Below are 9,024 nucleotides of genomic sequence, written 5' to 3'. Positions count from 1 at the left end.
CAATTTCTCAAAAAAAAAAAAAAAAAAATAATTTCGTTCTTGGCATAAGCTCAACCACTAGATTAATATTAATATTTTAATTCTGAAAAAGGATTTCCAAATCTGTAAAAATAACATATACGAAAATCTTTACGAAAATGATTGCGTTTAATCAATAAAGTGGACTTTAGAATCCCCTTAGATTTGAAATATTATATAATTTTTTACAATTTTCCATTTTATCATTTACCCGCGCAAAAACAATTTATTTTCACGTACTTTGCGTAGGCGGTTTGCTTTGACAAATGTTCTTTTATTAGCGTCCAAGTACGGTGTATGTTCGTTGTCGCGATTCTTTTTCATCGTGGGTCGGCCACCCGGTCAGCGCGGGCGCGGCCGGCGCGGTGCAAGCTCGGGCCCGAGTGATAAATCGTCTAATTATCGGTCGTTTTCTCAGCGGAATTGTTGCCGCGATGGATAGGAAATGCGAGTTGCTCCGCCGAGCGTTTACTCGCGCTAATTGCTGCATCAGCGATCCGCGTCGCGGATTCTCTCTGTCCCTGTTGGCCCGTAATTGAATTGCATTTTTTCGTTACCGCGCGGAAGGATCCGATTGTCTAGGGACGCTCGCGATTTTCGCGGCCGGGCGCAGTTGTATCGTTGCGTGTCGAGAGCCAATCGATGAATAATATAGAGTAGAGAGTTGTTTCTCTATCTTTTTGTCGGTCTCACAACTGAATTCTCTGCACCTTCTATAATACGTATTCTTCTTCTATCCAATTTTAAAATTTTGCCAACGATATTAAATGAAATTATATATATAGTTACCAAGAGAAATGCTCAAATACGAGGACAGAAATTTGAAAAATATTAAGAATCCAATAATTTACTTTAAAAAATGAGAACATAAAAGTTTTTTCTCCGTTATTATTATTTTATTATTATATTTATATCAAAGAACTCAATCAAAAAATTACGTAACATATGTATAAATACATATATAAATATAATAGAACAATAAAACAATAAATACTAAAAAAGAGAGAATATTTGATATCAAATATTAAAGCGAAATAATAATAAATCTCCTCTAACATATACGATATCCTAAATGGATTTTGCTTCACAAAGCTCGGTTATCTTTAAAATTTACCGCCGGCTGAATAATGAATGGATCGTCCTTGCATTGTCTTCCCTTTTGATCCGCATTATGTCACTTTGGATACGCGCCCAGGGGCGGGAATAAAATCGACAGGAGAGGAACGGCGTGCGTGTGCACACGCGCCATAGCGAATGCCATTCCATAAAACGAAGCGTGACAGCGTTTCGAGGTACGAGCAGGCCCGTAATAATAATCAACCGTGTATGCGGACTAATCCAATTGATCGTGCTCTAAAGTGCGTTATTATCGCCTTACACTTTCCACTAGAGAACATTGTAACCGGACATTATGTCGTGCCACATAAGAGCGCGTGTAACACACGCATGCACGCATTAAATTACCAAACTTATCGCGTGTCTTTCCAATTCCATGTAGAGATTACATATATTAGGAAGCTTGTTTTCTTAATCCTTGTAATTAATGTTTAGAAATTTATTCTTCCAGAATTAAAAAAAAATTTGTAATATAATAAGCAAAAATAATAATAAAGTAATATAGTTAGATAATATCTTATAATTATAATTATTTATATAATTGAATGTATGAAATTAGCTATTACTCTCGCGTATATTAATTGTAGACTGCGAAATTATAAACTAAAATAATAAATTATTTTTATTACGAGAATTTGAACTTTCGTACTTGTACGGAAAACAACATGTATGTATGGCACAATTTTCCGTTACACAATTATATGTTTCTATCTAATCTATCTCGGATTCGTTTTGTGAGTTTGCATCTGTGCCGAACTATAACGTTCCGGTATCTGAAAAGCTTTACTAAAGTGGAGGACCACGCTTCGTCTCCTAACTTTCTCATTTCGTTTCGCAAACGAGAGTATCTAGAGACTCTCGCGAGACTAAATCAAATAACGCAGAAAACGTCGGAGAACCGGCTCGACAATCTCTCGTCCACATGGAACAACGCATTGCGATATCTCATACGAGATGAGACTTCGTTTGCAAGCGAGAAACGCAATATGAAAACAGTCTAGAATAATGGATTGCGCGGATGTGTTATTTCTTTCGTGATTTCGTATTTATTTAAAAAATACAAAATATTTTTCGTAATCTTAAATTTATCTTGTATCGGAAATAGTTTTGCATAGATTCTGCAAAACGTCACAATGTAAAAAATGTCCACTTTAAAAAATATACCAACGTAATATATGCAGTGGAATTAATACTACATTGAGAAAAAAAGTTTAGTAATAGCTACCAAATATCAAGTGAAATAATTTCAATTAAATATTCCGTTAATATAACCAAAAAGAATTTTATTTTTTTTAATACTTAATAATTATTATCAAAGTTACAGTAACAGTTACATTATTACGTTCGATAATATTTATTGCATATCTGGAAAAGTACAATTATTTTTAGTTATATTAACCAAATATTTGATTAAAATTATTCAATCAAATACTCAACATTTGATAGCTGTTACCAGATTCTTTTTTCAGTACGTGGATTTGAAACCGTGTTATAAATACACCATATTTATGTGTTTATATGAACCCTCACACAATGTGTGGTGTGAATTATATTTAACACTCATGATGTTAAATCCACACTCATATTTTTTAGTGTTCTTTTGTGAGTTTTTTCGTGATTTTTTTTTTGTTCAAACATATCCGATGAACATTCCACGCGTTTGTATACCTTTGCCTTGATAGTATGGAGCGATCAAGCGCATGTGGGTGCGACCGCAGACTATCACGTTACCTCAATATAAGCAACAACTCCATCCCCTTTCCCGCCGCTTCCGCAAACCATCATCGAACTATACGCATTTGGCGCATTTGACGTTAATGTCCGACACTCAGCGACGATGATAGCGGTACGCTCGCGAAATAGAAGGTGCATGCATATTTTTGTTTATACTTCAACAGATACGAATGGCTGGATGGGGCATAAAAGCGACGACGCCCTTGTCTACCAAAGCCGTCCTCTTCCGTGTCCGTTTTATTTCGACGTCGTGTCCCCTCGGTTTGTCGTACGTGCATGCGTGCATGCGTGCGTGCGTGCGTACGTTTGCGTCCGATCGCGTGTCGAAAAACTTCACGCTTTTTTCACTCCCCGATAAACTGTATAGCATGCCAGAGAGAAAGAGAAGCACCCCTGAACGCGAAGCGAGTGGAGACATAGGGATGGTTCGAGTCACCGCAAGGATGGAAAATAGAGAGAATAGATTAACGGTACTATTATGAGCTGAGCGCAAACGAGCGTGCTTCTTGTAGTACACGTTAAAAAGGCATTAACATTGTTGCTAGCAACACCATTGCGATTCTCTTTTCATACTTTAGCTCTCTCATTCCCAGGATAATTACGTGATCATAGTAGAAGTATGCGTAACAACGAACATAAATTATGTATTACTAAATATAATGACACAGCGATATTCATAAACGTACATTAATCTTATCATACATTAACTTTATATAAATAGCGGTGACCAGAATTTTTTGAATTTTTGTAAAGTCATTTTAGGATGAGGTAAGTTAATCTACAGATTATGTGTTACGTTTTAACGCATTTTAATGCACGTGACACGTTACACATTACATTTGATAGTAATTACATGACGGAAGACATAAAATGATTTTAATTTAAGAACATTTTAATAATTTAAACAAGCAACATAATATTGTGGGTATGGACAATACATAGTTATGAGTTCGAGAAAATTGGAAAAAATCCTTTTATACAATATTTAAAAATAATTTAAAACGAAAACAGAGACGTGCATTATCTCAGTGATGCACCGTTCGTGATATCGATATAGGAGGATGCGGATTCGCTTAGAGCTGTTCTCGCAGCTAAAACAACATAAGACGCGTGCAGGAAAAAGAAGATGAGATTCTTAGCGCCGCGGAAACACACCTGGAGCTCACGTGTTTTTTTGCGGCTTTCCATTTTCGCGACAGATCGGTGGGACACACACACACACACACACACACACACACACACACACACACACAAAAACAAACATTCTATCTCCCTCTCTGCGATACGATGCTTCGATTCGCGATGTGAAATTGATTGGCAAAGAACGAAGCGGCTCTTATAATAACACTTCTACGGATGTACCGAAAGTACGGTGCGAGAAATGAAATCGCGGGATCGAATACTTTCGTAGAAGACCTTCTTCCTCGAACATAACGATAACGATCGTGAGATAGGATCGACTTTATCGAAGTATTGCTGAAGAAGCCGTACTTTCTTATATTATTCGTATTCGATATACACCGGTTGAGTCGATCCAAGTCGATCCGAGTTCTCGAATTCCGTTCCTCGTTGAGATCTTATACTACATTTCCTCTCTCAGTGCTGTTCCACTTCCTCGCGCCTCTTTAATCTCGTACTCTACTTTGAAAATAGCTTACGTATTGTCATGCAGTCCTGCACGATTGTTTTATTTATTAACATTGTACACGCGGGAGCATTAAAGCCGTCTAGCACGCGCGCTCAGTGACCGAATTTCTCTGTAATATTTAAAAACCTTATCTTTCCGCTGACACATTAATATATTATAGCTCAACTACTTCATTCTACAAAAGAATGGCTGGGAATTGGCTATTCACGAGTAGTAAAGTCTCTTTATAAATATATGCGCTGTTTATTAATGACATACTAAACGGCATTAATGCTCCGGATTATACATGCTTTTCTTTGTTGGCACTGCAACAATTTTCCGCTGTTTTTTTTTGTAAAGAACTACACACGTAAGATATTTTTTTTTCTATTGTATTCGACTGTCACTACCATTTTTTTTTCTACGAAATAAGTCTCTTTCAAAAGTCATCTTACTTAATAGTGGCAACTTCACACGAGATGAAGGAGATAAATTTGATTTTTCCGCATTTTCTACGGTCACCAAACCACACACGCACACCCGGCACCCAAAAACGTGCAGCTGCAAGATATTGACCCACGGATTCTTTGGATCGTGCGCAGCTGGGCGCGTCCTCACAACACGCCCATCGCAGAATCTATTTTCGAAAATTCAGCAGCGCGTCATTATAACATGAGGCTTGAGCTGTGCTAGCCTTTTTTTCATAGATACTGTTGAAATTTCTTTATTATGAGCGATTTCAGGAAACTATTAACTGCCATAATAGCGATCATATTACTTGTAACGTCAAATAATGTATCGTATTTGTATTGTATTTTATCACAAATAATGTATCATGTTTATATAGTATATATATTATATTATGTATTATATTATTGTATTAGATTATATCATATTATACCTATTATGTATTATATTATAACACAAAAGAATACAATATTGTAAACAACCTATAAGTATTGCTCTAAACATTTGTATTACTTTACAATTTATGCAGTTATTCGAAATTGCTGGTAGCAATTCTGGTTGACGGCACTAATGTACTTCGCAAAGGAAAAGGGATAATTATCTTTTTGCATTTACATCGATTTACGTGCTTGTCGACTCGATTAACGATAGATCAATAATCGCGATTTATAACGGCATTGATTGCAGTATACTTTCAAATTTGCCATTTAGTCTTTTTCGTTCTTATCCGTATCCTTATATTTTTCTGCATTCTCCTATATTTTCCCGTACGCGCGTAAATCGTAAAGCGTACGATTTCAATATCGCTCGAGAAAATTTCTGTAATTTGATTTCGATCTGCCGTCACGATATGTCACCTTTTCATTTTGTAAAACAGAGCAGACTATAATAATATCTCGATCGTAACGATTGCTATATTCTTATCTATTATTCTTTAAATACTTTCGAATCTTTTTCTAATAAAAATTTAATAAAACGCGCGACATTCTTTGTTGCAATTCTACTTTTCATAATTAAATGCTTTGAGAAATAGAATTTAAAGTAGGATTAATATTAAGTCAGATATACATAATGTATCGATCGTAGAATAAATACGATTACGAGTCTATCAATTGCATGAACAATTCTGGATAAAAATACTTCGTCACGATTTCTTAGAAAAAAAATAGTAAGTAAACAATATATGAAAAAATAAATCAGAAGAAAGATGTTAAAAAGAAGCGATAATAAAAGAAAGATCTGTCATACATATAAACTTTTCTCAAATTTACAAATTTAAATAAAAAACTTTAAAAGAGCGAAAAACGCACTTCACTCTCGTCTGTAATTTTCTCTTGTCGCATCTCCGTTCGTCTCCGTTCAAGTTAATGAAAGCACCTTTCATTGAAAACGATATAAAAAGCGGATTGTTCGAAGGGGATCGCAGGATAGAAAAAGAAGGGCGAAAATGCAGGTTGTACACGCCGGTGCTTTTATTGCCCCGTTATTTCGTTACGAATTCACCGTCGAGCGATCGCAAAGTCGAATACACAATTATCTAATTAGCGCGGCAATTACGTCATCGGAATTTCATTGGGCGTGTTAAGCGGCCAGGTAAGGCAAGGCTATGCACACACCCGCGCACAATCGCCGGGCTTCGATCGGTCGCTGCGATGTAATTCGATTTTCCGAGACGGCCGAGAAACGGGTAGAGAAGAATGAGGAAACTATTTTGCTGGCAATTACAGAAAACCGACCTTGCGGCTCTTTCTCTCGCGCTGCTGCTTCTCTCTTTCCTCCTTTCCTTTTCTTCGCGGCAAAAAGTACATACCTTGGCGTGCCCGCGATTAATTTGCTGACTCGCGATCGCGTGATGAACAACGACTCCGTTAATCGACAGATGCAAGACCGCGGCTACTATATATACGTGTGTGTATATCTCGCCACAAGTTCAGTGCTTCTGTACCGATTGATTTCTAGACGCTGCTTTCGCCACAAATTCGCATGCGTTACCGCCTTATCTTAATCAGTCTGCATCTTGTAGAATAATTTTCGATTGCTATCATTTGTATTTTTTATCGAAATAGCTTGGTAATATATACAGTATACACATAGGTATATAATAAATGGATGTTACATGCTACAAGCGATAATTAATACTGCAACGTTCAGAGGACGGTATAACTTAGGAGAGCGAAGGAAACGGGTGAGAGAAAAGAAGGAGAGGAAACGACCGTACGTGAAATATCGCGTCGCGTGTTGCACAGAATTTTTTTACTTATTCCGAGGTTAATTTAGCATTCGCACGACGTTATTCAGGAGTAAGGAAGTCGTTTGTATTGCGGAAAGGCCGGAGAGAAATACGCGAGTATGCGAGAGTATTAGCAGGCACTTATTATCTCGTGCTCTCCGCCGAACGGGCGATGATTTAAAACTTAAATAGAATTAACGGCATTTTCTGAATAGAATTTAATTAAAAACAAACAGCATCCTGCAGTTCAATAGTAGTAGGCCTATCAGAGCAGCGTTGTTACTCATAATAGTGAAATTGGATATAATTAATTCCATGTATTTACTTTGAAAGGCAAAAAGATGATTGTATATAATTACGATTTATGCGACAACGTTCTCAATAATTATTGGATTGTATTAGAAATATTATACATTATATATTACATAATTAAATATTACAGCGTAAAATCTTTAAAAATTATTTTCACAAAAAAATTCTTTAATTTATTTCAAGGATTTTCCGCCATTTATAATAATTAATATGGCAATATGTGTGTTATTAATTTGAAAATGTATTTCGTATTAAATAAATAAAAATTGTAAGTTTAATTTTTTTTCTTCAGAATATTCTCCTCTTTGATGTATTATCGATTAATTATTCATCATCTGATTCTAAAGTTGAAAAATTGGCTTAAAAATAAATATAAATTCGTTTAAAAGATAAAAATAAAGATAAAAGGAGCCTCTCCCAATGACTTTGCGAGCAAGGTCCACTCATATGAAAAATTGTTATGTCCCTAACAGGGGGTAGCATTGAAAAAATTAAACACCTTGGTAAAACTTATTAACAGTTAATAACTTTTTGACGAATAACGATCGACGATTAAAACTTCCTCAAGGTTACTCAAGGTCATGACCTTGACAACATATGTTAAAGTCAAGGTCATTGGGAAAGGTTCATCTTTATTTTTACATTAAATATTATATAAATCTTTATATTAAATATTATATAAATTTCACTTCCATTGTTAATATCAGGATACAAAAACAATGACCATATTTAGAGTCGAATAAGTTCGAGCTCGTAACTCACATTTTACAATGAACGTTCGCGTGATATAGAGTTTTGTTTCTGCTACATGAAGATTGCACGCAGTATTATCTCAGTTCGAGAACAGAATCATGTTTGAACGTACGTTGGGGCGACACCGACGGTCCGGGTCATTCGGGTCCAGGAATCTATCTGAGCCAATTTTGTCCTGCCTGGAACGTGCCCGGCCATCCGTTGCTCGCGCTGCTTTCGCGGAAATTTGCATGAACGAGCGTGAACGATTGCCCGACGCGAGCTCTCATGATACCCGTGGATTCCACCCTTGGCGGACGAACGGTATGTATCGCGCATTCGACTCTGCTCGTGACGTGATATATCCGCATTTAATATGGGAATTCGTGCACTCGCGATGGAGAGAGGAGTAGGAAGGAGAGGAAAAGGGGACAAGCGATCCGTTTGTTCCGATTTCAACGATACCAAACGACACGGGAGCGGATTTTGATTAATGGTTCTTCGTTTACACGCAACCCCGACCTTTCAGAGGAGGACCTGCGTCTCGCTGCGTCTCCCCTGCTCTCTTCTCTGACCCCTGTAGGCAGAATACTTTTTTCTCTTTTCCAGCATGTCGGAAACCATTTTGACATCCGTCTCGGACTCTCGGCTGTCTTTTTTCCTCGTCATTTCCGGCAACGCCCCTTCTCTCCCATTTCTCTTTTTTACGCGGATCTAGTCTCTCTCTCTCTCTCTCTCTCTCTCTCTCTCTCTCTCTCTCTCTCTCTCTCTCTCTCTCTCTCTCTCT

At 36.9% G+C, this 9,024-nt stretch overlaps 1 protein-coding gene across 1 annotated transcript in view; it reads right to left on the bottom strand.

Moving 5' to 3' along the window:
* The window catches only part of LOC105620883 (insulin-like growth factor-binding protein complex acid labile subunit), a 251,790-nt gene that overhangs the window by 120,333 nt on the left and 122,433 nt on the right, over window positions 1-9,024 (bottom strand). The gene's annotated exons all lie outside the window — the stretch shown is intronic.

Source organism: Atta cephalotes, assembly GCF_000143395.1.
Source record: "Atta cephalotes unplaced genomic scaffold scaffold00030, whole genome shotgun sequence".
Classification (NCBI taxonomy): Eukaryota; Metazoa; Arthropoda; class Insecta; order Hymenoptera; family Formicidae; genus Atta; species Atta cephalotes.
The sequence above is the reverse complement of the archived record's forward strand: the minus strand, read 5'-3'. Positions and strand labels throughout refer to the sequence as shown.